The 20246-nt window shown below is 47.2% G+C and overlaps 1 long non-coding RNA gene across 1 annotated transcript; it reads left to right on the plus strand.

Moving 5' to 3' along the window:
- The first annotated feature begins 36 nt into the window (after window positions 1-36).
- Window positions 37-19487, plus strand: LOC113595213 (uncharacterized). The gene is made up of 4 exons (XR_008293593.1): window positions 37-122; window positions 13840-14006; window positions 16629-16753; window positions 19310-19487. It is a non-coding gene; the product is annotated as an uncharacterized LOC113595213 (long non-coding RNA).
- Window positions 19488-20246: the final 759 nt, after the last annotated feature.

Here is a 20246-nt window from a genome sequence, read left to right on the forward strand (position 1 = left end):
GGGGGGTCAAGGTGGGGTGCAGTACTGGCTTCCACACACGGTCATTGCCTCTCCACAGGCACTGTCCCTTATCTGGACTCTGCCACAGCCTCTCCTCCTCCACTGCCATGAAGATCTTAAAGGTCAGTTCACATACCTCCCTTTCTCACAAAACTTCAATGGCTCCCTGTAGCCTACAAAAAAAAAATCTATATTCCTTAGTTTGGTATCCAGGCTTTCCACAATGTACTCTAATTAGAATGAAGATTTTTTATAGCCTCAGTTACTTTTATGTTCATTGAACAGATAGCTATCAGATGCCTACTAGGTGCCAGGCACGGTGCTGGGGATACAGTACAAAATGACATAGCCAGACCTCCTAAAACATATGGGCCAGTGGGAAAGACAAAGCAGCAAATAATTGTTCTATGAGTCCATAAGGGCAAATAAAAATGAGGGCTCTGAAGGAAAGAAATACAATGCTGTGAAAGAACTAGATTTGGATGGGTCGTGGGAGGGTCGCGACTCACTCAAGCATGGAGCTAAAGGGTAAATAGGTCTCAGTGGGGCTCTGGACCAGAGGGATGAGCATGTACAAAGGCCCTGTGGCAGGATGGAAGCACAGCAGACTTGAAGTATAACAGAAGCACAAAGGCTAGAGTACCAGGTAGTGAGAAATGATGCTGGAGAGGTGGGCTAAGGCCAGACCAGACAGGACCTTAGAAGTCACAGGTTTGCTCAGACTCGCAAGGAAGAGGAAAACAAGCGATTCAGAAAGAGGGGAGGGACTGACACAATCAAGCTTCCTTTTTTGTGTTACTAAACTTTTGTTGAAGGAAGCTGTGTATAAAGAAATGTGCCAGGGGCATCCGGGTGGCTCAGTCGGTTAAGCATCTGATTCTGAGTTCAGCTCAGGTCATGATCTCACGGTTTGTAAGTTTGAGCCCCGCATCAGGCTCTGCACTGACAGTGTGGAGCTTGCTTGGGATTCTCTCTCTTCCCCTGTCTCTCTGCCCCCTCCCTCCCTCGCTTACTCTCTCTCTCTCTCTCTCAAAATAAATAAATAAACTTAAAAAAGAACATTAAAAAAAATCTAATTAAAAGAGAAAGAAAGAAGAAAGAAAGAAAGAAAGAAAGGAAGGAAGGAAGGAAGGAAGGAAGAAAGAAAGAAAGAAAGAAAGAAAGAAAGAAAAGAAATGTGCCAGAATCACAAATGAAGACATCTGTATAACAATTTCCCCAGAATTCCTCCTTACAGCTCCTGCTGGTCAGGGTCTCCCTCTGAGGGTAAACACTATTCTAACTTCTAATTTCATAGGTTTGTTTTGTCTGTTAGAGTTTTATATCAATGGAATCATATTACATACAGTTTTTCATATCTGGCTTCATTCATTTTACAAATATATTTGCAGGATTTTAGCAATGAATTCTATTAGTCTTTGTGTATGTGGAAATGTCTTTATTTTACTTTCATTTTTGGACAAACATTTGCTGGATAATAGAATTCTTGGTTAACAGTTTTCCCCCCAGGATTTTGTATATGCCATTTCACTGCCTTTTGCTTTCCACTGTTTTATATGGGAAATCATCTGGTAATCACATCATTGCTCCCCTGCACATATGAGTCTTTTTATTATTATTATTATTATTATTATTATTATTTTGATGATTTTTTTCTCTCTGTTTTTGTCTTAAAAATTTTTTTTAATGTTTCTTTACTTTTGAAAGAGAAACAGAGTGTGAACAGGGGAGGGGCAGAGAGAGGGGGAAACACAGTATCTGAAGCGGGGTCCAGGCTCTGAGCTGTCAGCACAGAGCCCTACACAAGGCTCAATGTGGGGCTCAAACTCATGAATTGTGAGATCATGACCTGAGCTGAAGTCCAACACGTTAACCAACTGAGCCACCCAGGAGCCCCTGTTTTTGTCTTTTAAGTGTTTGCTATGATGTGTCTAGGTGTGGATCTCTTTGTATTTATCCTCCTTGAAGTTTCTTGAACTTTTGGGATAATGTATTTAATTGTTTTTCATCAGATTCTGGAATATCTTGGCCATTTTTTCCATAATGTTTTTCTGTTCCTTTCTTTTTCTATGTCTGGGAGTCTCATCACGCATCTGCTGACATGCTTAATGTTGTACCACTGTGCTCCAAAGTTTTGTTCATTTTTCTTCCATCATTTTTTCCCCCTGATCCTTAGATTGGATAATTTCTATCAATCTATCTCCAAGTTTGCTAATTCTTTCCTTGGCCATATATAATCTTTTGTTGAGTCTTTATAGTATATTTTCATTTCAATTGTACTTTCAACCCCAGAATTTTCCTTTTTAAATAAATAACTTTTGGGGTAGATTCCCATGGTTCATCGCTTACATACAACACCCAGTGCTCATCCCAACAAGTGCCCTCCTCAATGCCCATCACCCATTTTCCTCTCTCTCCCCAAAACCAACCCAAAAACCAAGAGCACACTTTACACACTGTATGTTAACCAATTTGATAATAAATTATATTAAAAAAGTAAATAAGTAAATGTTGAAAACAAAAAAATAAACAAAACAACACACTTGTATAAATTGCACAGATAAAATTAGCATTTCTACAAAATTAAAGTAACTGTTATTTTGTTAGAAAAAATAAAATAAAAAATAAAAAATATACTTAGCTGTCTTCAGTTGGGTCATTTAAAAATTATAAGAGTGTCTTGATATAATATTCCTTTGTTGCAAAATTCTTCTATTAAATTTCACTTATCTTTTAAAAAATAATCTCTGTCTCCTTATTTAGAATTTATGTTGATTCATTGTTATCATACTTTCATTTAAAATTTTAAACATGATTTGTTTTAATTCTTTGCCGTATTTGTAGTAGCTATTTGAGGTCTTTGCTAAATTCAACATCTGCAAACACTCAGAGACAGTGTTTATTGACAGATGTTTTCCTGGGTATGTGTCACACTTTCCTGTTTCTTTGTGTATCTTGTAATTTTTTACTGAAAACTGGACATTAAGAAAAATTGTAGCAACTTTGGATTCTGATTCCTGCCAAGTTTATTGTTGCTTTTTTCCCCATTTATTTATCTGTTTAATAACTTAGCTAGGTTCTGTGAATCAGACAATCCCTGTCTGGGAATCTGGGAATCCTGTCTTCCTGATGGTGTGAAGTCCCTGAAGTTTCTGATTAAATTTTTTGTCTTTTTGTTTTTATATTTAAGCCTAGTTTCCTGATTGCTTCTGTGTCTGCATATCTGCATATCTGTCTGCAGAGAGATTGTGCTCGAATACCTCCAGCCAGTAAACAATCTGTCCTCTGTTGAGGAATCTGTGTGTGGACAGGGGGGCTGTGTCAGCTCTCTTAGTACTGCATTATTGTTTATTTTTGCACAGTTTATTATTGAAGAGCTCCTGTGGGTCAGGATTCTGGGTGTACCTTGGTTGGGTCCTCTGACTCAGGCTAAAATCAGGTGTGAGCCAGGTTACGGTGGACCATCTGAAGGACTAACTGGGGGAGGCTCTACCTCCAAGTTCCTGATCTGGTTCTTGGCAGGACTGGGTTCCTTGCAGCTCATTGACCTGAGTTCTTCCTTTGCTGGCCATTGGCAGAAGGCCACCTTCAGTCTCTTGTGACATGTGACTCTCCATAGGGATGCTCACAACATGGCAGCTCACTTCATCAGGGCAGCAAGGGAGAAGAACCAGAGAGAGAATGAGAGCAAGGCGGAAGTCATTTTTTTAAAACCTAGCCTCGGAAGTGACACCCATCACTTCTGCTGAGTTCTGTTTATTAGAAGCAGGTCACTATGTGCTGGCCTCACCCAAAGGGTACTACATAGGGTACTAATCCGAGGAGGTGAGGATCACAGGGAGCCATTTTAGAAGCAGCTGATAACAGGAACCCACTCAAAATTCAGGCCATTTTCATGTGTTTTCTGTCGTTTACTTTCTGCTGGACTCTTTCTCATCTTTGCACACACGCACAGCCTAGGGGTTAGCCAGGAGTGTGTGGTTGCTTGGGCCTTCTGTGGTTTGCACACTGTGTGCACGCAGCTTTAGCCAGGAGTATGTTTGCCCCAAGCACAACCGGCAGCCTCGGTCTGGTGGAGCTGGTGGCTCTTGTGCTTTTCTGCCTTGGAGATTTTCACGGAAGCCTACAAGGCTGCCAAGGGTGGGTGCCGCTTACTGCCCCCAATCCAGTGATTCCCTTTTAGCCAAAGCAGAGAAACTGCCCCACACTGGTGGGACCTCTGTGCTTGTAGCTGGGAGGAGGGGCCGGGAGCAGCTTTGGGCAGGAATGCCACAGATGTTCACGGTTATTGCCCAACTTTCTGGTTTGCAAGCACAAATACTGCTCCAATTGTGGTATGATGGCCGGAGTGCTACGTGGTTGTTTTGATCAATTTTGTCCAGCTTTGTAATTGCTTTTAGGGGAGAGGATTTGCTATGTCCCTCCTCAGCCGTAGGTGGAAGTCCCCTGCCAATACACCTTTTATATAATACATTTTGTAAGACCCCCTTTACTGTGTTAACATAAAACTCATATATAATTTAGCCTATTTGCATACACATACTAGTCCTCCAAACTATATAAGGGAGAAATTTTTTAAAATGTATACAGTCTCCCTTTGGGTCTATGTCAATATTTTATTTTATTTTTTAAAGTTTATTTATTTATTTTGAGAGACAGAGAGTGGGAGCAGAAGAGGGGCAGAAAGAGATGGCTGTGCTATCAGCTCAGAGCCCAAAACGGGGCTCGAACTCACAAACTGTGAGATCATGACCTGAGCTGAAACCAGGAGTCAGATGCTCAACCAACTAAGCCACCCAGGTGCGCCACATCTCAATATTTTAATACTTGGTCACAAGTAAAATAGAAGGAAATCCTCCAAGTGTTTCAAATGCCTCTCAGGGAATGTTGCAACCTCTCTAATGAAATAATGAAAAAATCGATTGTAATCAATCAAGGGTAGTTGGGTGGAGGCTGTGTACAGTCCCCATTGAGCAGGGGCTGTGTGTGTGGGGTGGGAGGCAATGATTAATAGGCATTGATACAGTGAGTAGGTAAGTGAATGAGTGAGAGAGTGAATGGACAGGACAACACATGCGGGCCTCTTCACCCCAGGTTTCTCATCCCCAAATCTGCAGTAGAAATCAGTGTCCACATGTTTCTAGAAGACCTGTTCTGGGGTGGAAATTGGGTTGCCAGAACTCTCTGTTTGTGAACATGAGTATTAGCATTCTCTTTCGGCTACAGCCATCTTAAAAGAGACCAGAGGTTAGGAGACCCAGGACCCAGAGGATCATCTCATGGGACAGGAGATAATTCAAATCAAGGAGCATTTATGGGTGTGTCTCTGGTGCCAAGCACTGTCCTGGGCAGTGAGGGGGGTGGGTGTAGAAATCTGGGGCACCTGGGTGGCTCAGTCAGTTGAGCATCTGACTTCAGCTCAGGTCATGATCTCATAGTTTGTGAGTTTGAGCCCCACATCAGGCTTGCCACTGTCCATGCAGAGTCTGCTTCAGATCCTCTGTCCCACTCTCTCTCTGCCCCTCCCCTGCTCATGCTCTTTCTCTCTCAAAAATAAATATACATTAAAAAAAAATTAAGTATAGTCAGTTCCTGCTCTCATGGAGCTTATTGTTTCCCAGGGGAGACACCTGCAAAGCCTTGTGAGCATGGTTTTGTCTCCCACTGCCCCCTCCACTGCTCCCCCTTGTAGTTTGGGTGAACAAACACCACTCCAATTTGAGGGATGGGATCAGGTTGGTGTAAGCCAATCAATACCCTGAGTTCCCCAGGCTAGAGTGATTGATGCAAGAAGGGCCCAATCAGCATAGAATTGGGAGCTTCATTAGGAATGTGAAGAAGACTCCTCTGTGAATCGTGGGGTGTATGGATGTGAAGCCTGGAATGGTGGTGGTCATTTTGGTCTGGTGAGGGAGGGAAGCTACAGTGAAGATAAAACACCATTCAAAGAGTCAAGAGTCTCACTGAAAAACTGAGCCAGTGTCTGAGATTTTCAGACTTAAATTTTTTTTATGTTTATTTATTTTTGAGAGAGAAAGAGACAGAGTGCAAATGGGCAAGGGGCAGAGAGAGGAGACAGCAGGCTCCAGGCTCTGAGCCGTCAGCACAGAGCCTGATGCGGGGCTTGAACTCATGCACCATGAGATCATGACCTGAGCTGAAGTTGGAAGCTTAACTGACTGAGCCACCTGGGCACCCCCAGACTTAAAAAAGTTATTTATTTATTTATTTATTTATTTATTTATCTATCTATCTATTTATTTATTTATTTATTGAGTGTGTGTGTGTGTGTGTGTGTGTGTGTGTGTGAGAGAGAGAGTGGGGGAGGGGCAGAGAGGGAGAGAGAATCCCAAGCAGGCTCCACCCTCAGTGCAGAGCCCAACTCGGGGCTCAGTCTCATGACCTGAGCTGATATCAAGAGTCTGATGCTTAACCAACTGAGGCACTCAGGCGCCCCTGAACTTTTCAGACTTTTAATGAGCTGGAGTTGTGTTTCCTCTTACTTGCAATAAAAATTTTTCAGGTGATACAAATAGCTAATACAGGGGCGATGGTAACATGTAATAGTGATGGAGGGCATGGTGAAGTCTCCTGGCCGTGGGGGGGTGGGGAGGCCATCAGAGAAGACTCCACAGAGAAAGAAGTCAACCTGGGTCTTGAAGGAATCAGAGGCTTTGACAAGAGGAGAATTACATTCTCTTTGGAGGTAACGGCACCTACCAAGGTATGAAGATGTACAGGGAGGAGGAAATAATCTGTGTCTAAAGAGGGGAGGCACGGGGACAGGGAATAGAGCCAGAGAATGAAGGCGGTGAAATGTTTTGCTGCTTCAGAAAGCTCATTCATTCATTCAACAAGCAGCTCTTGAATGCTTCCAACCAGCCAGGTACCACTGAGTGATGTGAGCAGAAATGGGGGCGGGTGGGGAGGAGAGTGGGCACGCTGAGCCAGAGAGACCCGGGAAGACACCATGCATATGTACAGGCAGCATTGAATAGACCACGGCTGCTGACAAGCTGGGATCCCAAGTCCAGAGTAGGGCCTGGAATTGCATTGCAAGAAAGAAATAAAGCCTTGCGGACAGTGTTTTCCCCACCACCACCAAGTGGTACCTATTGAAATGAATTGCAAATTGAGGAAGCCTCTAGTGTCAAGAAAAGTGTGAACATACCTCCAACCTCTCTGGCTTAGGCTGGGGTGGGATATATGGGGATGAAATCAGCGGATTTTTCCACCTGCTGCTGCACGGTTTATGCAGTGATGGGCTGTCTTTTTTACTTTGCCCTCCTTTCTAGCATTTTAATACCCAGTATCATTGCAATACTCAAGGGCCATTTAAAATATATATATAATCTTATTAGCAAGAACTGCTTTACTGTGGCTGGCCCAACCAAGTTCCAGAGCACAGCCATAGGTCCCCAGTCTCAGCAGGGTGTCCGAGGAGGGTGGCTCTGATTCTCAGAACACCACATCTGCCCTAGTTTTCCAGGACACTCCAAGCAAATGTCTCAATTAGGCTGCAGGATGGATGTACTGTGGAGTGGGCTGTGATTTGCATATTCACGGCCCTGCAGTCTCCTTCGTCCTGAGAGTGTCCTTCCTTTGCTCAGCAGGGCCCCAAGGAGGCTGCCAGGGCCTTCCAGGGGCCAGGCCTCAGGGCTGGATGGCTCTGAGGGTGAGGTAAAACACAGAGCAGCATGGAGCTAGGAAGACTTGGCTGGTCAGGGAGCCAGAGGCCCAGGTACGAGGCCCATGCAGCTCTCCTTCTTTTGGCTCTGTGACCTTGGGTTTGCTGTTTGACCTCTTTCGTCTTACAGTGAATAGGACTCAATGAAGGGTTGCAAAGTAGTGCCAGTGATATTTGGCCCACAGATGTATTTTATTCAGCCTGCTAAGTGTTTTAGAAGTCAGGCCATGTCATAAAAAAATTCAGATTTCCGATCTGTTTAATAAATGAAGGATGTGGTATGACAAGGTAAGCATCTTCCCCCTTGAGATGGGGACACATCCACACTGGTCACCCTCTGTCACGTGCACAGCCAAACATCCTACAGTGCACAAGACAGCCCCTGAAGGATTGTCCAACCCCAACGGTCACTAGTGCTAATGTTGGGGAATCTTGGTCTACTGGGCAACACAGCCATGTGAACAAATGGTTACAATTAAATGTAATAAGGCTGTAATCGAAATGGGGCCAGAATTAGTTGGAGGCCCAGAGGTGAGAGGGAATAACTGAATCAGAGAGGAGCAGGGGACATCCCTGTTTGGAGCAACAACCTTGCTATCTTATTCATGCCTCACATAAGCTCCCTGTATTCAGTTGACTCACCCGGGATGCAAGTGCTCCTGTACTGATAGTTCAGGCTCCATCTGCCCTGGCAACTTCATTCGTACTCCTGGATCCAGCCATCCCTGAAGTCTCATACTCTCTGGTTATGTGGCACCTATAGGTTTTTGTTTTTTGTTCCCTATACTTATTTGAGTTGAGTTACTTTTGACACAAACACCACAGCTACATCTGCATACTCACAGATCTTGTGCAGACTTCCCCTTTCACACTTACACACCTGAGGTCACCCCCACCCCCAACTGACGGTCACCTTCTTTTCTCCTTCCTGTGGCTGGCAGCTCTGTCCCCCTCTGGTTGCAGAAGGGGCAGCCACATCTCCGCAGCATCCAAATATCCAAGCATCAAGTGCATGATTGAAGTGCTCCATCAGCTTGGACTGGGGGAGCCATGAGCTGATGTGGTTCGTGGAACAGCTGCCCGCCCGCGCAGGGCTGGCAGTTAATTAAAAGCCCCATGCACTTAGTGATTAACTAATCACAGCATGATGGCAGTCGGTGATGGAGCGGCGAATTCTCTGCTGGAGTCAGCTGAGAAGCTCCGAATGTCTGCCTTTGGGCGGCGGTGGCAGCAGGAGGCCTGGGTGGCCCCAGTGTGGCCATCCCAAGCAGGTTGCAGAGCAGATCCCCAGCTGTCTCTCCTGCTTGAAGCTTCTAAGAGAAACAGTTGAAAGGGGACGCGGGTGGGAGGGTGAAGACGGGGAAACCACTGTGGGGCGGGGGATGGGGGGCCTGGGTGTCGGGTGGGGCTGGAAGGAAGGGAGGGGAGGCTGTCAGGAATGGGAGCCACTTGGTGGGGGGGTTGATGGGACCTTGGGAAGGCAGGGAGGGGGCCAGACACAGGGACTGGGCAGGGGTCTGGGATACCTCAGTGGCAGGGGGGAGGATGCAAGCCCCCTTCATTTCAGGGCAGCGTGGTGCCTGGTTAGGTGCACGGTAGAGCCTGACTGCTGTTAAGTCATGGCTCTGCCGCTTTAAGGCCCATGTGACCATGGACATGAATTTCAATCTCTCTGCCCCAGTGTCCTTCCCTGTAAAATCTGGGATTAATAACCATACCTACCCGCCCCCTCCCCCCCACTCCTACCAGCCAGGATTCATCCATGTGAAGTTTCCCTAAGACAATTAGCACATGAAAAATATTAACACTATTAATACTAAATTATTAACTTACAAAGAAGAGGGCTGTTTCCTCTGGGAAAGATACAAGGGCCGATACCCTGAGAAGTGAGTCTGGCTCCACTGTGGCAGGAACTCCCTCTCCCCCACTGCCCCTAGAAGAAGCTTGGGGAGGCCTTGGGGCAGGAGGCTGGGGGAGGCATGGAAAGACAGGCGAAACTGCACTGAAATTGCACTCTGTGTAAGTGGAGCTCTGAAGAACAGCTCCATGTGTCTCCCTGAAGAGCCCTGAGCTGGCACCCCAGGAGCTGCCACTTTACTCTCTCTGTCGTGCTCCTGGGTCCAGCCCTGGCTCTTGATTCTGACCCTGCCCATTAGGGTGACCCTATGGGGCTGCAAGTACCGGGGACTTCGCCCTCTTTAATATTGTCTCCGGGTGCCCAGTTACCCCACAGGAGCATCTCCCACATCCTCACCTGGCTTCCATGTCCCCCGCAGTCTGTTTCAGATTCTCTCTCCTTACGTCCATGCTGCCCAAGGTCCCCACAGCTGCTTTCTCTACTGTCCTCCTCCTTCCACTCTGATTCCAGAGTACGGCCTGCAGGGTGACACCTTCCACCTGCATCTGTCTCTGGTGGTGGTTTTCAAGCAGCCCCGGGGGTGGCTCGGTACAGTTCCATCTCTCCGGGGTCCTGGAGGCCCTCACTGAGAAGGCGTTGCTGGAACTCACACCCAAAGGGTGGACAAGAGCAGCGAGTCTTGTGTGGCTCTGGGAAGGGTCCTATGATGGGAAGGGGCTGGGGGAGCCTGTGCAGCAGGCACAAAGTGGAGGAGGCTGGAGTGAGCTGACATGAGTAACATGCCCAGCAGCAGGGCAGCGAGGGCTCATAGGTGGTGTCATTTCTCCCTGGTGCAAGGTGGGAGACCTCACCTGCCTCAGGCCTGCTGTGCTGCCACCCGGCCGGACATCATAAGGCCTGTGAAGGGGAGGCCGGGTTCCCAGAAATAGACCTGCATCCAGGACTCTATGAAAGTAATCAATCGGAAATTGCAGAAAACACAATAGGGCCTGGGGAGTGGTCTAAACAGAGAGAGACTTGCCCTGAGGTAGGGGGGCAGTTCCTGCTGGACAGAGACCCCTGGGAGTCTCCCTTTGCTGGGCCTGGCTGGGTAATCAGGCAGGCATCTCAGTTGGGAGCCCCAACAAGTGCCTCTGGCTAACCTGAATGAGGCAGGCATATAGTGGAAGGATCTGGAGTAGCTCTCGGTGTAGGAGGAAAAGGTGGAAAATTAAGTCTTGGGGAGCCCGAGATGGAGGCAGACCCCGATGCTGTCTGCCTGCTGGGGCCTTGCCATCTGTGTGTCTGAGATTCCAGGGGAGACAGAGTTGGCTGTCTGGGCCACCATTATACAGTCACCCCTCAGCCAAGAAGCCGGGTGGGACCCTTGACTAAGGACTCAGAGTGTATCCTGTGAGGAGGGATGGCTCTCCAAAGCACTATTGGGGTGCTAGTATCAGAAGAGGGGAGGAGGGCTCCTGGGTGGCTCAGCTGGTTGAGCATCTGATTTTGGTTCAGGCCAAAATCAGGCCATGGTTCCTGGGTTCAAGCCCCACGTTGGGCTCTGTGCTGATAGCGTGGAGCCTGCTTCACATTCTCTGACTCCCTCTCTCTCTGCTCCTGTCCCACTCCCTCTCTCTCTCTCAAAAATAAAAATTTAAAAAAAAAGGAGAGGGGAGGGGGCACTGAGTGAATAAACCCAAGGTTTCTGAGAAAGGCATGTTGTTGTTCACACCTGTGAGGGGAGGCCAGGTCGGACCCCCAGGAAGATGCCTTCCCTCCACCCCCACATCTGTAGGTCCTTCCCTAAAGGCCAGGCCAAGGCTCAGAAACAGTCAGCAGGTGAATGTCCCTTCATGTGCCCCCAAGCCCACTGCTAAGGGCCCAAGTGTCTGGAATGTTCTCCAAATTCTGAGGAATGTTTAAGGTGGGTCAACGCAGTATCTCTGACTGTTGTGTGACCGTGGCCAAGCTCTCTGCCTTCTCTGAACCTCTGTTTCCCCACTGGGAATGAGGAGCATAATGGAAGGAAAAGTGCTTTAGAGACTGCGAAGTGCTTGGAGAAGCTATTCACGACCACTTTTATCTCTGGTCGTGACTTAGGAGGAGGTTGCCTGTAGGCCTTCTAACCATCCAGCCTCCTCCTCTGCTTTCTCCCGGCCTCCACCCTTGGGGCTCAGACATGTGTCTGTGTTCTTGCCAAAGGGCCACACTCTGAGAGCCTTTCCCAGTGCCTGGTCCCTTCTCCCCAGCCTGGAGAGATGTGCTGTGCAGTCAGCAGAAGTATCTGACTGGCCGAGGAAGCCCCAGGGTGGGGACTGGGAGAGAGCCTGGGGAGGTGACGTGGGGAGAGCTGAGGAGGATGGGGGCAGGTTCTCATCCACTGTGACTGGTCCCCACAGCTGTGCTCTGAATAGACAACATTCAGGTCACATTCCCTACAGCAAAGTCTGAGGAACCCAATATCTCAGCCAGAATTGCTGGAAAAGAAATAAATATCTGGAGCTTGGAGATGATCATTGATTTCGGGGGAACTCTTGGTTTTAACAGATTGGCCACTCACCAGATAATACAAATAAGTACCTTGTCTTAGCTCTGGCCGCTATAACAAAAATACCATAGACTGGCTTTGGCTTCCAGGTGTAGGGTTTAGTGTGTCCACATCTAAAGTCTGTGGGCACACCCAGCTAGCAAGGGAAGCTAGGAAATGCAAGCTTTATTCTAGTCAGCCCGTGCCCAGCTAAGATTGGGTTCTGTTCCTGGGCAGGAGGGGGGATGGATGTTGGGGGAAAGGTAGCAGCCATGGTCATAGCTAGGGAGTGTGAAAATGGATTTGGCCCCTTTGCCTACCCTATTGGCCCCATGATCCTGCCCCTGCCTAGAAATTTCTCTGAAAGGGGAGCAGAGAGTTGTAGCTGTAGGGGGGGGTCCCCATAATAGGAGAGGTGGGCTAGGGCTGGGTCCACTGAAGAACAGCTGCCTCCAAAAGGACAGTGGTGTTCACAGAGCTGCCCGGAAGCACCTTGGGAATGAGTAGGCAGGAAGAGCTGCATGGAACGAAGTCCTCAGCTGGGAGCCAGGGCCTCGGCTTTTGACTTCCCGGCTCACCAATAATCTCCTAGGTGACCTTGAGCAGGCCTGTTAACTTCTAACATCCCCCAGGCTGGGTCCCCTGGTCAGTAGGATAGGGACAGTGTAAAGAATTCAAGGTCAGGCAAGGGTGAGGCAAGACACACTCGACCCAGGCACAAAATTTCAGAGGACACCAAAAAACTCAGCAATTAAGATCAATATTATTTTCATGCAGATTTTTTGTTGTGGTGAAACATACTATAAAAGTTACCATTTTAACCATTCTTAAGTGTTCAGTTCAGTTGTGTTAAATACATTGGCCCTGTTGTGCCACCATCCCCACCCTCCATCTTTAGAACTTTTTCATCTTCCCCAACTGAAACCCTGTCCCCATTAAATATTGACACCATACTCCCTGCTCCCGCCACCCAGCCCCTGGCAACCTCCATTCTACTTTCTATCTCTATGACTCTGACTATTCTAAGTACTTTGTATAAAGGGAATCTTACAGTATTTCTCTTTTTGTATCTGATTTATTTCATTTAGCGTGATGTTCTCCAGGTTCATGCATATGTAGCAGGTGTCAGAATTTCCTTCCTTTTTTTTTTAATTTAAAAAAAAATTTTTTTTCAACGTTTATTTATTTTGGGGACAGAGAGAGACAGAGCATGAACGGGGGAGGGGCAGAGAGAGAGGGAGACACAGAATCGGAAACAGGCTCCAGGCTCTGAGCCATCAGCCCAGAGCCTGACGCGGGGCTCGAACTCACGGACCGCGAGATCGTGACCTGGCTGAAGTCGGACGCTTAACCGACTGCGCCACCCAGGCGCCCCTTTAATTTTTTTTTAATGTTTATTTATTTCTGAGACAGAGAGAGACAGAGCATGAGTCGGGGAGGGGCAGACAGAGAGGGAGACACAGAATCGGAAGCAGGCTCCAGGCTCTGAGCTGTCAGCACAGAGCCTGACGCGGGGCTCGAACTCACGGACCGCGAGATCAGGACCTGAGCCGAAGTCGGCCGCTTAACCGACTGAGCCACCCAGGCGCCCCAGAATTTCCTTCCTTTTTAAGGCTGACTCATAGTCCATTGTGGAGATACCACATTTTGCTTATCCACTCATCCATCGACGGACACGTGGGGTGGTTGCTTTCTACCTTTTGGCTATGGTGAATAATGCTATTATGGACATGGGTGTACAGACACTGTTTAAGCCCTCACTTTCACTAACGCAATATTTTATAGCAATTAAATCTCATGCAAGAAAGTCCATGATGAATAAACTTCCCAAATGTTAAGGAAAGACAAGATTGGGACCAGCACTGTGCTGAGCCACATGAGACTCTGAGGCCAAAGAGAGGGGGTACATTTCTTACCTGGCACAAGCTGCTCCTTTAAATCGTGCACTGCAGGTGAGCGCCTCGCTTCCTCATGGGGAGTCCTAGCCCTGATGAGGGTGACTGGGGCCTGGCTGAGCATACTGGGCCCCGGGGAGCCTCCTCTCCCCCTGTTACCCTGGGCTGATTTAGGAACTGGAGTGATAGAGGAGCCTCTAGGTTGGAAAGCTCGAGCTGGAGCTGGGGCTTCCTCTCCCCTTGGACAGATTCATCTTAATTAGCCCCCTCAGATAACAGTTCTTTTGGAGGCCAAGGTAGCTGACTTATGAAGACACTGTCTTCCTCCCCTTGGAGTTGTTTTGCCAAGTGACAAACCAGGAGACACATGTCCCCACTAAGGGTTGGCCCACAGAGCTGGGTTTGAAGCCTTTCTAATGAGATAGGAGATGATGCTCTTGATCTGTGACCTGTTGGCCCAGCCAGGTGGGCACCAATTGCTGTGTGCAGGAGCCGGAGTTTGGGTGCAGCACATGCGAGCCTGGGTGCAGTGGCGCACCACCAGGAGCAAGAGAGGTTCCTGAGACCCAGCCCCTCAAAGATGAGAACCAATGAAATCCCCAAATGACAGTGGCTTCCCTCAGTCATTCAGGGAACATTTAGTGGAGCACCTACTGTGTGCCAGCCAGTTAGTAGGTGGGAATGAGATGGGTCAGTTGTGGCCCTGACTCTAAGGAACTTAATAACTAAAAAGAAGTGTTCATAAGAGTTGAGGACTACCAAGTTATTGTGTAGGAGAGTGGGAAAACGAAGGGGAGCGAGAAGCCATCTCAGCTCTCCCAGCTCTCCTCCTTGGTTGCTGAGTGTACGTGTGCTGCTCACGCAGAGCGCAGGCATAGATAAGGCGGGGAGGGGGTGCCCTGGAGGAGGCCGCGCCTCTCTGAAGCCTGCACTTGCCTGCTATCCTTAGACTGACCAGCAGATGGCAGGCGTGCTACGGGAAAGTCAAGAATCGCTGGGGGCGGAGGGGGAAAGGAACAGAGACAGACAGATACAAAAGCACTGGGCTTTTATAACAAAATACCATTGACTGGCTGTCTTCAACAACATATTTCTTTCTCACAATTCCGGAAGGGAGGAAGTCCAAGGTCAAGGTGCCAGCAAGGTAGGCTTCATTCTGGGTGTCTTCTCTTGGCTTGTAGGTGGCTGCTTTCTCACCATGTGCTCACATGACCTTTCCTCAGAGCATGTAGGTGAGGGGGAGGAGGAGAGGGGAGAGACATACAGACAGATCTTATCTTCCTGTAAAGCCACCAGTCCTCCTGGATTAGGGCCCCATCTTTATGACCTTATTTAACCTTAATTACTTCCTAAAGACCCTCTCTCCAGAAATCAAATGCAATTACATTGGAGGTTAGGGCTTCAAAATACGAATTTTAGGGGGAAACATTTCAGCCCAGTGCAGAGAGAGAGAGAGAGAGAGAGAGAGGAGAAAAGGGGGAGAGAAAGGGAAGGAGGAAGGGAGAGACAGACAGAGAGGCAAGGGGTGGGGTGGGGTGAGGGGAGAAGGAAAGAGCCTGTAGCACTGGGTGGGGATTCCTGGTTCTGAGCCAGATTTGCCATTCACCTTATTGGACCTTGAGCAAGCCACTCTTCCCTTTGGACTGCCACATCTTCACCTCCAAAGGGGGTAGTGGTATACCCCACACCCCCATACACACTGAAGCAGCAACAAATTCACAGAAAGGGGCCTGTCAAGAGCTTCCCCCCACCCCCCGCCCTATTTCCTCACTCAGCAACCCTATTAGATGGGCATTACCATTATCTTCATCTTTCAAATGAAGAGACCAAGGGTCAGGGAAGTTAAGTGGCTTGGCTGAGGTCATTGCTGAGACTCAAACCCATCTTCTGACCCCATGGTTTAATCAGTCAAGTGAGCGACCTGAGAGGGGTAGAAGATACAGTACAGATATGAAGGAAACTTGGGAACTCCTTGGCATAGCTGAGCTTGACAAATGGGGGCCTTTTCTGGAGCCTCCACAAAATCCCTGAGAATGGGCAAGTTTGGTGGAGGGCCCTTGCAGGGAACACAGGCCTCCCAGGGAATGGACTGGAAACTGGCCCAGAGACAGGAGAAACACTCCCTGGACATGTGGTAACCAAAGAAAGGTGTCCAAGAGGTAGCTTCTGTCCCTCTGTCCTGTCTTGGTTTACTCACAGTGAAGTCCATCCAGCTCTTGGCTTCTGCTGTGTGGTATGTGCAGGGCCATATGCAGAGAGGGGAGAATCTACTCCTTTTCTCTCAGAGACACACGAGGGACGCCTAAATCTAATAAGTTAATCTAGACTCCCAGAAACAAGATTAAATTTTCAAATAAAAGCAGGCTCTGACAGCTAAGGCATAAATCTTTTATTTAAAATAGAGACTAAACCCATTGAAATGCAATCAGCGATGACAGATGCAGATAGAAACAAGCTCTGATAGAAGAGACGCAGCATAGATTTGTTCGCTTTTGGTGACATACCATAAAGGGTGACCTGAAGGACAGTCTGCCAGCGTCAGCAGATAGTGAGGCCTTTGCATCCATCCCCGTGTGGTTTGTTGGCCCAAGGTGGTACCAGGGTAGTTGCTGAGGCAGGTGGGAGGGAGCCAGTCTCGGAGGTTGTGGTCCTATTGCCAACACCCATCTCCCTGCTCAGAGGGCAGGGAAGAGGGTCAGCAGTGTTCGGACATGTTTGGAGCACCAGCAAAGCAGCTTGAGGAGGAGAGAATGGGGAGCTGTCAAGAGCAGGTGGGAGAAGGTTGAGGCAAGAGGATAAGGCAGGTAAGGACAATAGGAGAATTTCCTGGGGCTGCCAGAACAAGGGGTGAAGCTCTGCAGAAAACCAAGACAGTCTTCTGCTTCAACTGCTATGGAGGAGCATTTCTGAGTGCCAGACACTGTGCATTTAGTTCACAATCTTATTTAATCCTCACATCAAACCCTTTTACAGGTAACTGGCTGACACTCAAAGGGGTCAAGTCCATGCCTTAATTACATAGCCAGTTAGTGGCAGAGCCACGAGTCTGCCCCAAGGCATGCTGACCCCGGTCCCTTGCTCTTTCTACCTGACATGCCACAGCTCACAGACACCCAGGGATGCCCTGGAGCCTCACAAACATACAGACACCTCATTTGTTCTAATTCAAGCAAAGAACAGGGAATTATTTCTCTTAAATACTGCCCCTTTTGAAGCTTTTTCATGCTTGTAAACACAAAGTTGCCACCACAAACATACATCCCTCGAGGACAAGGGGGTTCCCAAATTGCTAGTCCCATGAATCTGTGTTCAGGAAAATGTTGAACAGGATGCTGAAAACAAAGCAAACCCCCATACAAGACAGTGCTTGTGTTAAATAACTTTGGGAAACTCCACCTACCTACCACAACTCCTCCTGGAGAGTCACTCCACATGTTAGAATATTAAAGAACATTATGACAAGTCCTGAAGAAAAGAAGTTTGTTTAACCCAACATTTCCCCAACTTATTTGAACATGGAAATGTTTTTGTTTCTTCTACTGGACATGAGATCACATCAACTCATCTTCCAATGAGCCAATCTCAGGAAACACTGATCTAAGAGTATCATTTCAGTTTGGCACATAGCTTCCTGCTTCTCCAGAAGGAGTATTACAGAACATGAAATTTCACCACTAAATACTTGAAACAGGTGCCCAAAGAAGCCACAATCAACATTTGTGGTTCTTAGTGTTTTTTAGGTGAAGTGTCTTTAGGCAATTTGATGAAAGTTGTGGATTTCGTTTCCTTGGTGAAGAGGAGAAGCACTCACATGTATTGTGTACACACACAGAATGTTGAATTCAGATTTAAGGATTCATAGGTCATTCTTTGCTCATGGGCCTCAAGTCACTAACCTTTAAGTCATTATCAGCTTAAGTCCTTGATGTTATTGGAAGCCAAGCACTAGGCCTTGGCTGGGGATGAGGGTGCAAGCGTGCTGGGGGTAGAGCCACTGAGAGGGTCTGGGTGAAAAGGCCAAGTAGACTCCTGGCCTGCTGACAAAGAAAGCCCTGAGAGTCACTTCAGCTTCATGTGTTCAATGCAAGGGGCGCTCCACTGGGGTTTGGGATGGGGTGGGAGGCATCAGGCAGCTTGGTGAGCAGAGACCCCTTTGCATGTCTGAAAGAATGTTCCTTCCCAGTCCTGTGGGGAGTTTCAAGCTCAGAGCTCCTACCTCTCTTGGAGCCTCCCATAGCCTAGTATATGAGAATCCTGTTGTTGATGCTTGCCTAACATCCCTTCCCTGTCCCCCTTCTCCTGGGAATAGCACCTTAGTTGTCCTTGAGGAGTCACCTCTAATGCACATTGGTATATATTCATGGTATGGATTCGACCTCACCCCTAGATTCAGGATGGTCTCATGACCCAGACATAGATAATCAGAGGGTACCATCTTTTTGGTCACAGTGATTGGTTCAGGGATAGGCATAGGAACCAAGCCAGGACAATAACTGCCAAATGGACAAATTATGGGACTTTTACAGAGAAAGAGTAGTTCTCATGGGGCTGTTCATAAAAGAGTATGCCTGGAGCTGCTGGTGGCCACCTTGACCCATGAGGGAGATGGCCTTAAAATGGATCCTCTATTGAGGAGATCAGGTGAGAGATGGAGAGTGGGGGTGACCCAATGAGACTTTTTGTGTCTATATCTAACTATGCCCCAAAGTAGTTCTACCCCTGGCACAGTTACATGAACCAGTACATTTCCTTTGGTGCTTAAGACCATGTGAATTGGATTTCTGTCACTTGCAACTGAAAGGATCTTAATTTCCCTGTGTTAAAAACACATTACTAGGTCCACTGAATTAGAATTTCCAGGAATATGGAGGTGATAGGTAGGTAGGTAGGTAGGTAGGTAAGTAGGTAGGTAGATAGATCTTTCTGGGTAATCTAATGGTCTAACAGCTCTAGCTTCTGATAAGCTTACTCAATTTTGCACCATGGAAGGATGGAAGATGCTCAGCTGGGGAATTCCAGATTACCAACATATGCATCCAGTGAAAGCCCAGTAGTCAAGATATTTTACATGGTTGGTCCTTAGTTTATTCCCACTCTCAAGCTCTCAAATGGGGCTAAGAATCATGTAATTGTGACTTCTCAGCTTTGTACAGGAGCAAGAGACTGATCTGTGTTCATCAAAACATTTCCTTATCTTCCTGTCCCCACAGGGAGACTATACTTCCTGGACCCTTTCTGGTAGGTGTGGCCATGATCTGGGTTCTAACCAATAGAATGTGAGCAGAAGGGATATATTCCACTTCCAGACTTGGCTTATAAAAAATCTTCTTAGATATTCTTCATGATTTTTACTCTTCTAGCTTGATGCAGGTAAACATGAGGACCTTCAAAGCCATTTTGGATGTTGGAAGTGGGAAGAGCCACAAGGAGGAAGGACTCTGGGTACCAGAATCACTCTTGGAGATGAGCTTCATGACAATTAGGAGTCCCTGCTTGGGAGTACTACATAAGTGAGAAATAAATATCTGTTGTGTTAAACCACTGGAATTTTGGGGTTTATTTGTTACAGTTTTTTTTTTACCAGTGAATTTTTATGAATTTCCAGATAACTTTCCCATCTATTCATTCATCTTTTCTTTACAAAAACTCTGGGTGGCAGTCTGGGAATGGCATTTTACAGATGAAAATGCTTGTCCTAGCTTAACTAGTTGGTGGGAGGATAGAAATCCGTTCTAAAAAGAGCAGTTTGATATTATTGTGAAGAGATTATGATGGTGAGCCCTTCCTTGGCCCTGATCCCCTTCCTATTAGTTCAGACATTTCTGTAGTTAGAGCTCTCCCCCAGGATTCAGCACCCATACTCCACCCACGCGGCCCCTATTTCTTCCGCAGTGAAGACTCTAGGGACTTTGCCTCTGTCCGTGGTGCTGAACCCGGTGGCGTTTACAGAGTGGACTCAAATATTAGACAGAACTAGATTTTACTTCTAAACATATGTTCCCTTGGAAAGTATTTTAACCTCTCCAGTGGTAATTTTATTATATGTAAAATGGGAAAATTATACTTGCCTTGTGAGATTGTTGTGGAGATTAAATAATGTGGAGAAACTATTGGTGTAATAAGTGTGAGGTGTTTTTTACACCCCCTCTCCCCCACTTTTAACAGATATTGAACCTTCTCCTTTCCCTCCTTACCAAGAGTAGCAGGTAAATTGATGACAATTTTATACTTATTTGTAAAGTTGACTTCAAGGGCCAATTGTTTGCTGAGGTTTGAGTGAATTAAAAGAATAAAGCA

Source organism: Acinonyx jubatus, chromosome E2 (genome assembly GCF_027475565.1).
Source record: "Acinonyx jubatus isolate Ajub_Pintada_27869175 chromosome E2, VMU_Ajub_asm_v1.0, whole genome shotgun sequence".
Taxonomy (NCBI): Eukaryota; Metazoa; Chordata; class Mammalia; order Carnivora; family Felidae; genus Acinonyx; species Acinonyx jubatus.